We start from the raw sequence: 7,403 nt of genomic DNA on the forward strand, positions 1-7,403 counted from the left end.
ATATTCAGATATAAACGTCAAATTCCAAAAGTAGGTCACTACTTTTTGGTCGACACACTCTGAAGACTCAAGACCCATCAACTGACAAAGTTTGATGATTGTAAGTCAAATAGTATCTGAAATATTCAAATATAGCCGTGAAAATCCAAAAATAGGTCACGGTGACCTACTTTTTAGTCAACACACTCTGAAGACTCAACATGCATCAACTGACAAAGTTTGATAATTGTAAATCAAATAGTATTTGAAATATTAAAATATAGCCGTCAAATTCAAAAAGTAGGTCATGGTGACCTACTTTTTGGTCAACAAACTATGAAGACTCAAGATGCATCAACTGACAAAGTTTGATGATCCTAGCTTTCATAGTGTCCAAAATATGCATCTAAAATTGAAAATGTGAAATTTGAATGTCCGCAAAATTCAAAAAGTAGGTCACTGTGACCTACTTTTTTTATAAATATGTTTCGAGGCCTCTAGACGCATCAACTTACAAGGTTTGATAATTCTAAACCTCTCGGTATCTGAAATAACAACCTAAAATGTATTCATAAATGATTAGCCATAAAATTCAGAAAGTAGGTCATGGTGACATAATTTTTATATGACGCACTTTAAGGTCCCATGATCCATCAACTGACAACTTTTGATGATCATAGGCTTAAAAGTGTCCAAGATATGCATCAAAATCCATTTAATAATAATTACCTGCGAAATTCAAAAAGTCACCATGACCTACTTTTGAAACAACATGATATTAGGTCCTAAGATGCATCAACTGACAAAATTTGATGATCCTAGTTCTTATACTAAGCAAAATATCAAAGATTTAACAAAACAAAATTTAAGGTCAACTTTTAAGTGACCTTTAGACCACACCCTTTGCCCTAGGATGATGCCTTGAACAATTTTTTTTATCTACAACCTATCCTCATCCTTATGCATAAGTTTGGTGATAATTTGCCCAGTGGTTCTTGAGAAGAAGATTTTTTAGCAATCACTACTTTTGTTTGCATTTTCCTAATTATCTCCCCTTCTTAAAGGGTCACAACCCTAGTTTTAGTACAAATGAAAGCCCTTGGGCCAAGGATATCCTGTGACAAATTTGACAAAAATTGGCCAAGGGGTTCTTGAGATATAGCCCTTTTCCCAAAAAGTTGACGCACACCGCACGCCAGACATATGGCCATATGATTAGCCTTCGGCTCAGAAGAGCTAAAAATGATATATAATATTTTTTATATTGCTACCTCGCCATAATGTAACCATGTGTATGCATGGTTTGAACCAAGTAGGCCTATATGTTGGTAAACTTTTTTCGAGTACCAAGATATTTGGTGCCGAGCGAAGCGAGGGACCAAATCGAGTGGTGAGAAAAGTTTAACAACATACATAGTACATGTTTCATACGAGAAAGGTAAACTCTTTATGGTCTCTATTAAATTTATTTTAACCCTTTTGTATTTTTTATCCTTTAATCAAGATCATCAACATTTATCTTGGGTGCAATTTTGTATAGGCTGGGTTTTGATAATTTGTGTCCTCAAGGGGAGTTTACCCGTATTCAACAGCCAGGTGAGGGTACACAGTGAATAGTTTTCAAGTATTATTAGGTTTTTCGTACACATTCAATATATCTTCATCCATGTTTCAAGCGTGTTTGCCATGTCTTTTCAAATTGATTTAAACTAAGAACTTGCTAAAACTATTCTTTTGGACATTTTCGGGCATGATAGAAAATACTTCCAAGCGTTTTCTTGATATCATTTCTGAAAATCTTGAAAACAGACTATTTGGGTGACCAACAAAAACGGATCAGATATGCTGATAGAGTGATATAAAACTGTCCCTGTGTCTTTTGTTTCAAATGATAGATTGCTTGATGTATTGCTTTGTTACTGAAGATGGTGAGTACACATCCTATACTATTTTCATAAAGTGTTAGTGATAGGGCATAACAGATAACTCAGAGAGAGAGAGAGAGAGAGAGAGAGAGAGAGAGAGAGAGAGTTTCTGTTGGTCGCCCAAGTCACCCAAATCTTTGTGTTTTTGTTTTAATATTCAAGTCTGGTAATTGACACACCGTATTCAGAAAGCGCGACGCCCTTCCTTGAGTGTTACCAATCATTGGTAATTATTGGTCTAATAATTAGAAATACAATAATTAGAAATACAATGGCATGGTTATCCAACCATGAAGCTTGGACCTGGGATGCACCAAGTTATTTGGTACAGGCAAAAAAAATTGTTCGAGCTGTGGAACATGTACTAAGGGTTTAAAAGAACGCATTTCTGAACTCTTCTTGCCGTTCAACGCTCAGAAAAATTGAAATGAACAAGTTAATTGATACTTGTTAATCCCTCCATTTTGAAATGCAGGTGTGTGACCAAAAAAAAAAAAGTCTCAGCAAGTTGTTTTAGAGAGTGATTTCACCTAATTTTCAGTATTTTACTTTTACTATATGTCGCGGAGTCGCTGTTTTGTTGCAAACAACACAAAACTGGGTCGGTCTCAGACAATTATTTTATTTCAATAGAAGGGGGAAAAAACCTAGAAAACATATGAAAACATACTCACAAACATGCACACAAGACAATAGACATACATAAAACACAAGACGTAAACTGTGATTAAGTTAATTTTCATTTTAAGTTAGTTTTTGTGGTGTTGTCTGTAAATAGTTGTTTATGCTTGTAAGGTGTTTCCGTAGTGTGAGTGTTGGTCGATAAGGCTATTTTTAGCATACTGGTTTGGTCAGTCAGAGTAGTGGCTGTTTGTCAAGCGTGCGGCCACGTTTTCATGCTGTCCAGCAGGGCTCTTTTCTTGGCGAATTCCAGAAGTTAGTCTGGGTAATGGGTAGCCAGAGAGACAAATATTTTACTGTGTGGGCATAGGTTTTCTCCAGCCGGTAAGGTATTTTTGTGTGAAATAATTGCGAGGTTTCGGGCTAATTTTCTCGTGTATTGTGTTTTCAATTTTGTTGTTAACCAAGTCGCTGTGTGTATAGGTTTTAGGCTAAGTTATTGCTATTTCAGTGCAGAGGGGATTTAAGAAGCTATCTGGGCCATATCAGGCAGTACTCTCAGCGTTTCAGTAGGTGCTCGGCGTGGGAATCAAAACACTTGAGACCGCACTGTACATGGGTGTTCCACGTGGTGGACTCGGCAATTATTTTGTGGGCCTAGTGTTGCCATTGGTTTGAAGTCGGTGTTATACCCAGTATCGTTGTTCAGTGAGAGACCTGTGAGTCCGGGACTGGAAGCGGAGGGGCTGTTCGCGCTGTATGGAGGCCTGGTTGTGCCAAGTGTGACGGCGTTAAATTGAATTGTGCTGAGTAGCCAAACTTTCATATTGAGTTTCAGTAAATTAACATTTTATCAAAAAGGAATTTGAGAAATTTGTACAAAACCCAATTTACTACTGTTTAACTTTTTCTGTAGTTAGCGGAATTTGCTGCTATTTGAACCATTATGTAATACATTTATTACCAGTTATATTTTCAGCCTGGAATGACATATTTGTTGTATTAACTATTGAATTGTCTTGACAGTTATACGTTATATTGATTATCAATATTGCCAGGTTTATTATACCAATTTCGATGAGAGAGTATGGGTGTGCGTATGTGAAAGTGTGATTTCTTTGTTTTTCAAACATCTCTATATTTCTTATCTTATTGCTAAATAAATTTTCTTTTTATTTATTCTACGATTTACCATTTTCTCTATTGCCTACACAAAATCCAAAAGAACTTCTATTACATAAACTAAAAGACATTTAAACATTTAACAAGCAAATGAATTACAATGTAAATCTTACCAGGAATCCAGTATTAAAAATGAAAAATATATTTAATTAAGTTACATCGAGTGAATCGATATTTTAGCAAGAACTGTCCAATATAACCGTATTGGTACAAGGTTTAGAGTGGGGATTTTGGTGGGGTTTCTAACTTTGTATAGTGCACGGGTTAGTAACACATGCATAATTAATTAGTATTCGGTAAAATCCATTGATCCGCAGTATTATGAACTCAGACCACTGGTCAGTCAAAAGTAAAGTACAGTATATATATTGTAATATTTTTCGATGATTTTAATGACTTACAACCGTGAATTAAAGATTCCAAACATCGATCAGCCAATTGATTAGACAATGAACAATAAGTAGCAAACCCGCACTTACAGCAATGTAATCGGAACATCACTTGGCCTTTTCCGGGGAATTTATATGTACTGTACATGTACATCAGCGGCGGATTAAGGGGGGGGGGGGGGCGCAGCCCCCTAAAATTTTCTTTAAGGTAAATTGTGGTATCTTGTTTAGGAAAATGTACTAAACGATAAAAGAAGCAATGATCTCTTCCATTCCCGGAGAAATAAATGACAAAATCTTTTGATTCCTTGAATTACTTAGGAGAACTTATTTTTTTTCCAAAAATCCTTAAAATTTGCGTCATTTTACTAATTTCACCTTATAATAAATGATAGAAAATAGTACAAATGACTTAAATAGTAGACATATTTCAAGCCCTATAAAATATGTAAAATCCAGGAGCTTCCGGGGGCTTCGCCCCTTGGGCCCCCACCAGGACTTCGACCCAGACCCCCTGCCTCATAAAGTGGCACGCCCCCGTAACCGCAATTACTGTTTCCGCCCCTGTACATCCCTCACTGTGTCGCTCCATTGACCACCGATCGCCGTTATACTCGCCCATCCAAAGAGCAGATATCGCCGTAACAAATGTTCTGATTTTGTACTTAATACATTTTATGCTTGCAAAATTAGTTGGGCGGCGACCATCGTCGTTTGCCGACGTCCTTGATTTAACTATCAGTAATCTCACTAAAGTTGCTTATATAATTAGTTAATGTCCCGCTCGAGAATTTTTAGAGAGATCTCATCCCATTGAGACTTCACCACCTCCGGTTAGGGGTTGCAAAAGGCTTTATCATGTCACACCTGCTGCGACCCCGTGCGTGACTTTGGATTTTCCAGTCTCATCCGAAGGACCGCCCCATTTAGTCGCCTCTTACGACAAGCAAGGGGTACTGAGGACCTATTCTAACCCAGATCCCCACGGGTAGAGGGGAACATAAGTGGTTACTAAATAAAAGAATAGCGGAATACAGGGTTCTAATTGATAATCAACCTTTTTTTTTTTTATCAACATTTCAATTCCCCAGATCACTCCATCTTGTACATGAAGGTCAAAATTTTAGAAAAAAAAATATCTTCATAACAACAACCTAATCTAGTCCAAATATTCAGCCAAACCGAATATCAGCCGAGATTAACCAACAACCCAAAATTGAAATCACATAATTTTATAGGACGCACAGCGGGTGTGATCGGTCGACAGGGGGATGCTTGCTCCTCCTAGACCTCTGGCGTTTCCAGGGGTCCGTGATTGCCCAATTCTCTAATAGTTATTTCATATGGGAGTTAAGAAATAGATCGCTGTTTGTTATCTTCACCTTTTTATCGAGAACCGTGAAGATCAAAACGTATGACTTCAACACTTTACACGACCATCGTCACGATCAATTAATGACTAGACTTTTTGACATTATACATGTGCATTTGCTTTTTCAACAAAAATTAAAGGATATAATATATCTTGTGACTAGTTATTAAAAAAAATACTTTGTTAAACACCACTCTGATTCCACGTCAAGTACTCTGAAGTTGATCAATATGAGTTGCCCATTGACAATATCTTCGTCGTTTTTGGAGATCAGGTCTTCCAACAGTGTTGGAATTCCCATGGGTTCGAATTGTACTCCTTTATTAGTTGACCCCTGTTTTTATATTCATACGAGGCAGAATGCTTCTACATGAGAAAAAAATCTCTAGCTGTGGCTTTTGACTGACATTTAGACATACCGACGACGGGTGTTTTTTTTTTTTTTTTTTTTTTTTTTAATCTATGAACATTGATCATTTTCATTCATATGACAACTCGATGTACCCCAGTGAATTCAAAATAAAAATCACCACATAGTCTTCCACATCTGCTTTGTACTTAGATATTCTATTGGACATAGATGTTGACGGCAAACTAACAATTCAACTTTATGACAAACGGGGTGACCTCAGCTTCTCCTTCATCAACTTCCCATACATGTATGTATGTGGCAATATTCCATTATCACCTGCATATGTCTCAACCGATTCGTTACGCAAGAGCATCAAATTTAGATAGAGGTGGGCTACTGACAAACAAGTTGATGTTACAGGGGTTTCAACAGTCAGTTTAAAGTCAACATTTCACAAAATTCTATGGTCGTTATCACGACCTACTTTGCCAATACAACCTATCATTGAGTCAGATGCTGTCTGACGTGTTTCATATCCATTGTTAGGCTGTTCTTGGCACACTGATTTTAACTGCGGATAACTCCGTTTACCCGATCAAGATATAGATCTCATAGCAGATTTGACCGGTCTATAGGGGATATTTACTCCTCCTAGGCACCTGATCCCACCTCTGGTATGTCCAGGGGTCCGTGTTTGCCCAACTATCTATTTTGTATTCCTTATGGGAGTTATGAGATTGATCGCTGTTCGTTATCTTAACCTTTTCATCAGCAAGATCACGACGTAAGACTTTTTTTTTTTTTTTTTACACTTTGCACCACCGTTCCTCACGATTAATTAATGGCTAGTCGTTTTGACATCAAAGAGTTGAAAAAGGAAATATTCATATCTAATGATCTGAGATCAGTTATTCAAAGAATAACATTGTTAAACACATTCTGTTTTAACAGTCTTGCAAATTCTATGGTCGTTATAACAATATAATAGTTTGCCAGTACAACCTATCAATGGACATATAATGATACTGACTAAAACCCAGTCTTCAGTCCCGGTCCCAGATTTTTTTATTCGATAAAAACATAATATACATGTATCAGAATATTTGAACCCCATTTTTCGTTAATTTAGATATAACATCTCATGCCTGCATTGTAATAGTTGATTCATCATACTATTTTCTTTCGTAAAATAGGATGTGAAAACTTCGGGAACGGTGGGACCAATAAAAAAAAAAACAATGCTAAAAAGCCGGTCCCGGTCCCGACATTTTCCCCCAATAGCTTTAATCTACTTTTCCATAAAAAAAGATAAGGATGTGATACTCAATGGCATCCCTTTGTATACATGTTTCTGATCGTGTGTGTGTGTGTGTTTGGGTGGGGTGTGTGGTGTGTGGTGTGTGTGTTTGGGTGGGGGGGGGTGTGGGGGGTTGGGGAACAAGCCAAATCTCAAAAAATCAGCAATGAATTATCTAGATTGTCCAAACTTTGTCAAAGTCTACAGAAACAATTGTCTGATATAAAGATGTCAAAGTCATATGCTGCTGTCGTTACCCCACCGAGGGCCCCAGATAGTCAGTCTC

At 37.2% G+C, this 7,403-nt stretch overlaps 1 long non-coding RNA gene across 1 annotated transcript; it reads left to right on the top strand.

Moving 5' to 3' along the window:
- The first annotated feature begins 2,453 nt into the window (after nt 1-2,453).
- Nucleotides 2,454-3,705, top strand: LOC125666529 (uncharacterized). The gene is made up of 2 exons (XR_007366720.2): nt 2,454-2,909; nt 3,037-3,705. It is a non-coding gene; the product is annotated as an uncharacterized LOC125666529 (long non-coding RNA).
- Nucleotides 3,706-7,403: the final 3,698 nt, after the last annotated feature.

This window comes from Ostrea edulis, chromosome 6, assembly GCF_947568905.1.
Source record: "Ostrea edulis chromosome 6, xbOstEdul1.1, whole genome shotgun sequence".
NCBI classification, from domain to species: domain Eukaryota; kingdom Metazoa; phylum Mollusca; class Bivalvia; order Ostreida; family Ostreidae; genus Ostrea; species Ostrea edulis.